Source organism: Oncorhynchus kisutch, linkage group LG5 (assembly GCF_002021735.2).
Source record: "Oncorhynchus kisutch isolate 150728-3 linkage group LG5, Okis_V2, whole genome shotgun sequence".
Taxonomy (NCBI): Eukaryota; Metazoa; Chordata; class Actinopteri; order Salmoniformes; family Salmonidae; genus Oncorhynchus; species Oncorhynchus kisutch.
In genome coordinates, this window is record NC_034178.2 from 75,127,923 (window position 1) to 75,138,796 (window position 10,874).

Below are 10,874 nucleotides of genomic sequence, written 5' to 3' on the forward strand. Positions count from 1 at the left end.
TCTGGGGCTTTTATTCATGTTTCGGGCCCCTTAGTTCCAGTGAAGGGAAATCTTAGCGCTACAACATACAATGACATTCTAGACGATTCTGTGCTTCGGTCACAAACCGGCCCATAGCCTATAACAAAAAGGGAGACAGAGATCAAGTAATAAATATATTTATTAACTATATACACTTGACAATAGTGTGTGTAATCAGTAGTGTAAGTGAGTGGTTGCGTGCATAGATGGTGATAATGAGGTATGTTGAGAGGTGCCAAAACAATCAAGCCACAAAATGCCACAACCAACAACAGTGTGTCTGCATGGAGAGTCTCCTCAAGGAATGGGGGAAAGGTGTATTTATCCCCGGGACACACCCCCACGCCTAGGTGTGTCCCATTTGGCTGACGATACTCCCAGCTCCGCCCACTGACATCCTATTATGAAAAACAAGAGCAAAGAGTAAGTATTCGGGCAGACAGAGGGAGGGTCCCCCCCCAAAAAAAAACAAAACTAATGACCACCAAGGCCCTAGGAAAACCACACTAACTATTGCCTTGTTAACACTACCCACCTGCCCTAACGTGACTAGCATCCACCTGCCCCAACGTGACTAGCATCCACCTGCCCCAACGTGACTAGCATCCACCTGCCCTAACATGTCTCGCATCCACCTGCCCCAATGTGACTAGCAACCACCTGCCCCAACATGTCTAGCATCCACCTGCCCCAACCTGACTAGCATCCACCTGCAAGGTAAATTACAAATCCATGTGAGGAGCAGCCAGCACCGGAGTTGAGGTAAGCAACATCTTTGCATCTTCAAAAGCCTGTTGACAGAGAGGAGACCAGATCTCCCTGTCTAACTTTAAGCATCAGCTGTCAGAGCAGCTTACCGATCACTGTACTTGTACACAGCCAATCTGTAAATAGCCCACCCAACTACCTCATCCCCAAATTGTTACTTACCCTTTTGCACCCCAGTATATCTACTTGCACATCATCATCTGCACATCACTCCAGTGTTAATGCTAAATTGTAATTATTTCACCTCTATGGCCTACCTCTCTACTCTTCTACATTTGCACACACTGCTGTCACAGGCCGGCTCATAGCCTGTGGCAAAAAGGAGGGGACACGAACAACAGGTATCGGCCAATCAAAAATGTTCTTTATTATAAACCAAAACGATTAACTTTAACCAAAGGAAAAGGAATGAGGTGTGAAAGTATCATAATGTAAGGTGTATGTAAAGTGCAGGGATGCGTGAATCTGTGTGTGTGAATGACTGAGTGAAAACTATGTAAAACTACAAAGGAACAAACAAAACAGGATCATACCTGGAGGAGCAGAGAGAGAGACAAGAGTGGTTAGTGAAGCAGTTTAAATACCCTGAAGCCCAGGTGACTCCAATCACTAACGACCCTCCTCTGCCTGCAGGAGGAACCGCCCCTGCACTGCAGAGGGGCCGTGACACTATATAGTGCACTACTTAGCACCCTATTCCCTATATAGAGTACTACTTAGCACCCTATTCCCTATATAGTGCACTCCTTAGCACCCTATTCCCTATATAGTGCACTACTTAGCACCCTATTCCCCTGCACTGCAGAGGAGGGGCCGTGACACTGTACATAGGATTTTCCTATTGTGTTATTGACTGTACGTTTGTTTATGTGTAACTCTGGTGTTTTTGTCACACTGTTTTGCTTTATCTTGGCCAGGTCGCAGTTGTAAATGATAACTTGTTCTAAACTGTCCTACCTGGTTGAATAAATGTGAAATAAACCGCCTTAGCTTTCAGCAAATCTGTCAGAGGAGCGACTACGGTAGAGAAGTTCCTACAGAAACTACGGTAATAACCAATCATTCCCAAGAAGCGCATCAGTTCCTATTTAGTAGTTGGTGGTGGAAAAGCATCAATAGCCACCACTTTAGCCCGAACAGGACACACTTCACCCTGCCCAACCACCTTACCAAGGTACACAACGGTCGCCTGAGCAAACCTCACACTTAGCCAGATTGCCTCTCTATCAATCTGTAGCCAGGTGTTCAAACAAGGCTTCAATACGAGACAGATGCTCCTCCCAAGTATCTGCATACACCACTACATCGTTCAGATAAACAACCCAACCAGACCGGAGACAACCCTGTTCATAAGACGCTGAAAAGTGGCAGGTGCGTTACGCAAGCCGAAACCCATAACCAAATACAAGTACAGACCGGAGACAACCCTGTTCAGGTGCGTTACGCAAGCCGAAACCCATAACCGAATACAAGTACAGACCGGAGACAACCCTGTTCAGGTGCGTTACGCAAGCCGAAACCCATAACCAAATACAAGTACAGACCGGAGACAACCCTGTTCAGGTGCGTTACGCAAGCCGAAACCCATAACCGAGTACAAGTACAGACCGGAGAGTGTAATAAAGGCAGGGATTTCACGTGCCCTACTCATCAGTGGCACGTGCCAATAGCCCTTTAACAGGTCAAACTTCACAAGACCCCCGCTTGTCACAACCCGGCTCACAAACTTAGCCGCTCAGACCTGATCAACGCAGTCCTCCATCCGAGGAAGAGGAAATGAATCTGGCGTAGTGACATAGTTTACCTTACGGTAGTCCGTACAAAATCTGTTTGTCCCATCCGGTTTACAGACCAAAATACAGGGAGAAGCCCAGCTGGAGAAAGAAGGCTCTGCAATGTCACCATCCAGCGTGTACCTGATCTCAGCGTCCAGACAACTCTGTTTTTCTGGAGAAACTCTATAGAACCGGTCAACATTCCCAACGTCAATATTGTGTTCTATTAAGTTTGATATCAGAAAGCAAAACTGGAAAACTCAGAATCAGACCGAACAACTCATCTCTCCTATAAGCAGGTAGATGAGCGAGAAGGCTATCCAAAAGATCCAGTTTCTATTCATTTTTCAATCTACCCTGCAGTACGCAATCTTCTGCACCAGGGATCTGCTCCTTACTATGCACGGACCTAGCATGACAAGAAGAACCCAGCAATGTAACAGTACCGGCCAAAATAACAGGTTTACCATCCTCTGAGGACTCCCACTCTTCGGGCCCCAAAGCCAACGTGGATAATAGGATTTTGGCAGATTTTTACATGGGACAGTTGGTGCGCTTTCCTCTGTTCTGGAGGAGCAACTAGATAGTTTTGCTCAGTGTACTGCCGCACCACCGTATATGGACCTTGAAACTTGGCTTGAAAAGGAGAACCAACAATTTGCAGCCGAGCAAGAACCTGGTCACCTGGACTAAAGTGACGATGCTCAGCTCGCCGATCAAATATTCCTTTCATCCTCCCCTGGGATGATGATAGCTTCTCTTTAGCCATCTCACCAGCGACGTACAGGCGTCGCCGGAAATCACACACAGAAGATAACACGGACTGAGGTGGCTCGGGAGACTGGAGCACCGCTAGGAGCACCGCTAGAAGCCCATGCACATTATGTCCGTACACCAGGTCATTTGGACTGAAACCCCGTGCTCTCCTGTGAAACCTCGCTGGTGGCTAACAGTAACCACGGCAACCCACACTCCTAATCCTTATCCATGTCCGTACAATTATCTCTCAACAAAGACTTAAGTGTTTGATGGAAATGGTCTAGCGCTACTTGACTCTTTCGCATGATAGGCGCTCTAATATGGAGCCGTTGGAGAACCTGACCAAACAGATTAAGATACTCAAAACATTGGCTGAGTACAGGACAAGGAAACAATGGTACTGGCTTAATAATGTGATTACCCCGTTAATTGACAGTTGTGACAGGTTGATGAACGCAGAAACATCCCTCTTTAACCAAAAAGGAAAAAATAAATGTCTCGCTATGCGACTGTAGGTTCTCTTCACGCCCAGATGTCCAGCAACATCGTTGTGGGAGGTTTGTAACGCCAACTCACAAAACATAACTGGTGCCACAACCTGACTAATAGCCTCCCCTACAAAACAACTACTACAAGACACCGGCTTCCTCTTCAGGACATATATCCTGGTAGAACATAGCCATGGGCGAACATCTCTCAACAGTTCCACAGTTTGGTCACGCAACTCTTCTAATGTGGGGTCAGCCCGTAACGGATCACAGGAAAAGTAGTGACAGATTTCTTTGTAACATCGTTAGCCGGCTGTGAAGATAACTCTTGCGCAAACTCAACATGACTCTGTTAATCAGCCCTTTTTTAAAATTCTAAATCGTTGGCGGTAAGCCTCAGGAACCAATTTATAAAGCTTTAACACAGCCATTAGAACCTCTATGTGCACCGAACCCGGTAGCGGGATGTAATTCGACAACATATTGCTACATAAATAGTCATATTAAACATTCATGAAAATACAAGTGTCTCACATGTTTCGAAAGCCTTGTGAATCTTACTAATGCAACTGCGTTGTCAGATTTAAAAAAGGATTTACTGCGAAAGAATACGATCTGAGGATAGAGCCCCATAAAAAACAACTATTTCTACCAGCACAGGCATAACAAAATCACAAACTGCAATAAAATTAATTGTTTACCTTTGACGATCTTCCTCTGTTTGCAATCCCAATGCTCATTGTTACACAATGAATGGTCTTTTGTTTGATAAAATCAATTTTTATAGCCTAAAACAAAACATTTTGTGAACCGCTTGTGTCGTGAATTCCGTCTCATTCCATTTGACGACACATTCGATGTAAATACACATACTAAACGTGACTTTTCCAGTCATGTTTGGTTTCATTGCAATCAACTGGTTTGTTTGTAACACAACCAAACCTGATGGGTCATTTCGCGGGACGTATTGACTGAAAGAAACCGATTTGAAGACAAGAAGTAATGACATCATTGTGCACCAATGATATGACCAGTGTTTCGTTGATTGACTGTATTTTAACCCAATGACCACTGATCGTCTTGAAATCTAGCTGGGTAGATAGCCAATGAGCTGAGGAAAATGGCAATATGTAATGTTTATGTGTTGGAAGACCAACCCATGTAGTAAACTCCGGCGTAAAGAGGTTAATTCGCCATTGAAGATTCATACCGGAAGGAGCCACGCATGTTACGCACAGCGTTGTTTTGGTAAAGCGCATCTTCAGCTGTTTATATATCAATCAGTATGGCGACTAGGTCAGGGAAAGCTAAATCTAAGTCTAGATATACAGATGTACACACAATTTTAGAAGAAATTGATCGGGAAAGTGAGACAGTGAGACAGATTGTTGGAGGACGATTCATTTAGTGATTCCCAAATGGAGGAATATTTTTTGAACGGAGAGGACACCGTTTTGGACTGGTAAGTTCTTCTCATGCTAATGCCGTTGTTTGAAATTAATAATATAAAATATTATTTGTGAAATGAAATAGCCTATTTGAGGCTGTTGAGGGGAGGGCAGGCCCACAACAATGGCCAAAGTGAAATGGAGACAGTAGATACAGCTGGTCTGTCGTAATATAATAAAGACAGTAGATCTAGCTGGTCTGTCATAATATAATAGAGTCAGTAGATCTAGTTGAAATGTCATAATATAAAATAGACAGTAGATCTAGCTGATCTGTCATAATACAGTATATTCAACCTTATGTTCCCTGTACTCTATATATATATCTCTGTTTATTATACCTGTTGATACAGGGCTCATATGTGAAACTATTCCATTTTTTTCTTCCTCTTCTGCAGCCAGTATTTCTACTTGCACATCCTCATCTGCACACATATCACTCCAGTGTAAATGCTAAATTGTAATTACTTCGCCACTATTGGCCTATTTATTGCCTTCCCTCCTTACTTCATTTGCACAAACTGTACGCATATCTTTCTATTGTGTTATTGACTGTACGTTTGTTTATCCCATGTGTAACTGGTGTTTGTGTCGCACTGCTTTGCTTTATCTTGGTCCAGGTCGCAGTTGTAATGAGAACTTGTTCTCAACTAGCCTACCTGGTTAAATAAAGGTGTTCTCAACTAGCCTACCTGGTTAAATAAAGGTGTTCTCAACTAGCCTACCTGGTTAAATAAAGGTGTTCTCAACTAGCCTACCTGGTTAAATAAAGGTGTTCTCAACTAGCCTACCTGGTTAAATAAAGGTGTTCTCAACTAGCCTACCTGGTTAAATAAAGGTGTTCTCAACTAGCCTACCTGGTTAAATAAAGGTGTTCTCAACTAGCCTACCTGGTTAAATAAAGGTGAAATAAAACATAAATAAAATGTTTAAAAAAAAATCTGGAACAGATATTTCTGTTGTTCAAAAGAAAGACTACTAAGGCAGGGTAGCCTAGTGGTTAGAGTGTAGAGGTGGCAGGGTAGCCTAGTGGTTAGAGTGTAGAGGTGGCAGGTAGCCTAGTGGTTAGAGTGTAGAGGTGGCAGGTAGCCTAGTGGTTAGAGTGTAGAGGGGGTAGGTAGCCTAGTGGTTAGAGTGTAGAGGTGGCAGGTAGCCTAGTGGTTAGAGTGTAGAGGTGGCAGGTAGCCTAGTGGTTAGAGTGTAGAGGTGGCAGGTAGCCTAGTGGTTAGAGTGTAGAGGGGGTAGGTAGCCTAGTGGTTAGAGTGTAGAGGTGGCAGGGTAGCCTAGTGGTTAGAGTGTAGAGGGGGCAGCGTAGCCTAGTGGTTAGAGTGTAGAGGTGGCAGGTAGCCTAGTGGTTAGAGTGTAGAGGTGGCAGGGTAGCCTAGTGGTTAGAGTGTAGAGGGGGCAGCGTAGCCTAGTGGTTAGAGTGTAGAGGCGGCAGGGTAGCCTAGTGGTTAGAGTGTAGAGGTGGCAGGGTAGCCTAGTGGTTAGAGTGTAGAGGTGGCAGGGTAGCCTAGTGGTTAGAGTGTAGAGGTGGCAGGGTAGCCTAGTGGTTAGAGTGTAGAGATGGCAGCGTAGCCTAGTGGTTAGAGTGTAGAGGCGGCAGCGTAGCCTTGTGGTTAGAGTGTAGAGGCGGCAGCGTAGCCTTGTGGTTAGAGTGTAGAGGCGGCAGCGTAGCCTTGTGGTTAGAGCGTTGGACTAGTAACCGGAAGGTTGCGAGTTCAAAACCCCCGAGCTGACAAGGTACAAATCTGTCGTTCTGTCCCTGAACAGGCAGTTAACCCACTGTTCCTAGGCCGTCATTGAAAATAAGAATTTGTTCTTAACTGACTTGCCTGGTTAAATACAGGTAAAAAAAATAAAAGGCTAACAGACAAAGCAGGCCATTGTAACGAAACCGGCAAACGGCTGAGGCAAAGGCTGCCCCAGTGGTAACTTTAAGTATACCCCTCTCCATCAGATTGGCCAGATATCAACCTAACCGTATTTTTTTAACTTGTGTCACTAATTTCAACATGTTAGTGATCAGCGATCTTCAACAGCCCTTCTTCAGTACATAATTCTAAAAGTTCCTGATGGAACGTGAATGAACTGGTCTACTTCCCCTCTGCTGAGCACACCAGACCACAACAAGAGAAAACGCCAATCACACTGGGCACTACAGGAGATAGATGAGATACATAAGGAGCCAAATCCTACAATAACTCAACCCTAGTCTTCGTGGAGACAATTACGCACTGTAGCCCACTGGCATGGAAAAACCCTCGCGCCAACTGCTCCATCCACGGACTCCACACAAAAACAACAAAATAACCAAAGTGAAACACGTCGCTAAGCTTAACAGGGGAAAGAAAGGCTATAGCTCCAGGTAGCAAATGGCACTACCCTACCCAAATCTCCCACTAAGGTACACAGCCGATTGTACTCACCTCCTCGGACCGATGTCCCAACAGCGAGTAGAGTAAGAGTCTGCAGCCTGGGCAGGGGCCTGGAAACTAACCAATGTTCCTCTCCAAGGCAGCACACAACCAACTCTCCACCGCAGGGGCAAGTTTACCAAACCCCGCAACTCAAAAAAATTAAAAAGATGCAAACAAAACACCTAGAGTTTTTCTCCCAAACAAAATACACTCATCAGGTAACTTAACCCAGTATTAGGCTACTTTACTGGACAACCAAAATCACAGATCCGTCTCTACGGCACGATACCGAACACTTATAAGACTATGCAGTGAATACCAACCAAAGCACATCCCAATTAGTGTCAACCCATCATTATTATTCCCCACTTGACACGAACCGACTCATAAGCCTGTAACAAAAACGCAGAGATCAAGTAATAACAAAAATATAATTATTAACTCATACACCTCCGCTGTCTTCAATCAGGATCTCAGCATAATTTGCAAATAAATTCAGAAAAAATCCTACAATGTGATTTTCTGGATTTCTTTTCTCATTTTGTCTGTCATAGTTGAAGTGTACCTATGATGAAAATTACAGGCCTCTCTCATCTTTTGAAGTGGGAGAACATGCACAATTGGTGGCTGACTAAATACTTTTTTGCCCCACTGTATCAATGATGTTGCTCTTGCTGCGAGCGATTCCCTGATCCACCTCTATGCAGACGACACCATTCTGTATACTTCTGGCCCTTCCTTGGACACTGTGCTATCTAACCTCCAAACAAGCTTCAATGCCATACAACACTCCTTCCGTGGCCTCCAACTGCTCTTAAATGCTAGTAAAATCAAATGCATGCTTTTCAACCGTTCGCTGCCTGCACCCGCACGCCCGACTAGCATCACCACCCTGGACGGTTCCGACCTAGAATATGTGGACATCTATAAGTACCTAGGTGTCTGGCTAGACTGTAAACTCTCCTTCCAGACTCATATCAAACATCTCCAATCCAAAATCAAATCTAGAATCGGCTTTCTATTTCGCAACAAAGCATCCTTCACTCACGCCGCCAAACTTACCCTAGTAAAACTGACTATCCTACCGATCCTCGACTTCGGCGATGTCATCTACAAAATAGCCTCCAATACCCTACTCAACAAACTGGATGCAGTTTATCACAGTGCCATCCGTTGGCTGGCCCTCGCTTCATACTCGTCGCCAAACCCACTGGCTCCATGTCATCTACAAGACCCTGCTAGGTAAAGTCCCCCCTTATCTCAGCTCGCTGGTCACCATAGCATCTCCCACCTGTAGCACGCGCTCCAGCAGGTATATCTCTCTAGTCACCCCCAAAACCAATTATTTCTTTGGCCGCCTCTCCTTCCAGTTCTCTGCTGCCAATGACTGGAACGTACTACAAAAATATCTGAAACTGGAAACACTTATCTCCCTCACTAGCTTTAAGCACCAACTGTCAGAGCAGCTCACAGATTACTGCACATGTACATAGCCCACCTATAATTTAGCCCAAACAACTACCTCTTTCCCAACTGTATTTAATTTTTATTTATTTATTTATTTTGCTCCTTTGCACCCCATTATTTGTATTATTATCTTCCATTGCAAAACTACCATTCCAGTGTTTTACTTGCTATATTGTATTTACTTTGCCACCATAGCCTTTTTTGCCTTTACCTCCCTTCTCACCTCATTTGCTCACATTGTATATAGACTTGTTTATACTGTATTATTGACTGTATGTTTGTTTTACTCCATGTGTAACTCTGTGTTGTTGTATGTGTCGAACTGCTTTGCTTTATCTTGGCCAGGTCGTAATTGTAAATGAGAACTTGTTCTCAACTTGCCTACCTGGTTAAATAAAGGTAAAATAAATAAAATAAATAAAAATCTCAGTTCACTGGTCACGATGGCAACACCCACCCGTAGCACGCGCTCCAGCAGGTGTATTTCACTGATCATCCCTAAAGCCAACACCTCATTTGGCCGCCTTTCCTTCCAGTTCTCTGCTGCCTGTGACTGGAACTAATTGCAAAAATCGTTGAAGTTGGAGACTTTTATCTCCCTCACCAACTTTAAACATCTGCTATCTGAGCAGCTTACCAATCGCTGCAGCTGTACATAGTCCATCGGTAAATAGCCCACCCATTTTCACCTACCTCATCCCCATACTGTTTTTATTTATTTACTTTTCTGCTCTTTTGCACACCAATATCTCTACCTGTACATGACCATCTGATCATTTATCACTCCAGTGTTAATCTGCTAAATTTATTCGCCTACCTCCTCATGCCTTTTGCACACAATGTATATAGACTCTCTTTTTTTTCTACTGTGTTATTGACTTGTTTATTGTTTACTCCATGTGTAACTGTGTTGTTGTTTGTGTCACACTGCTATGCTTTATCTTAGCCAGGTCGCAGTTGTAAATGAGAACTTGTTCTCAACTAGCCTACCTGGTTAAATAAAGGTGTTCTCAACTAGCCTACCTGGTTAAATAAAGGTGTTCTCAACTAGCCTACCTGGTTAAATAAAGGTGTTCTCAACTGGCCTACCTGGTTAAATAAAGGTGTTCTCAACTAGCCTACCTGGTTAAATAAAGGTGTTCTCAACTAGCCTACCTGGTTAAATAAAGGTGTTCTCAACTGGCCTACCTGGTTAAATAAAGGTGTTCTCAACTAGCCTACCTGGTTAAATAAAGGTGTTCTCAACTGGCCTACCTGGTTAAATAAAGGTGTTCTCAACTAGCCTACCTGGTTAAATAAAGGTGTTCTCAACTAGCCTACCTGGTTAAATAAAGGTGTTCTCAACTAGCCTACCTGGTTAAATAAAGGTGAAATCAAATTTAAAAAAAATAAAGTACACTATATACAATTGCCAATGGTGTGTGTGTAAGTGAGTGGTTGCATGCATAGATGTTGATAATGAGGGGTGTTGAGAGGTGCCAAAACAAACAAGCCTAGGTGTGTCCCATTTTGCTGACGACACTTCCGGCTCTGCCCACCGACATCCTATTGAGGAAAACAAGAGCAAAGAGTAAGAATTCGGCAGATGGAGTGGGAAGATCATCACAGCTTCCAACTGTGTGGTAACAGTTTGGGGTAGGGCCTTTCCTAATTCAGCACAATGCCCCCGTACACAAAACGAGGTCTGTACAGAAATGGTTTGTCGTGATCGGTGTGGAAGAACTTGAC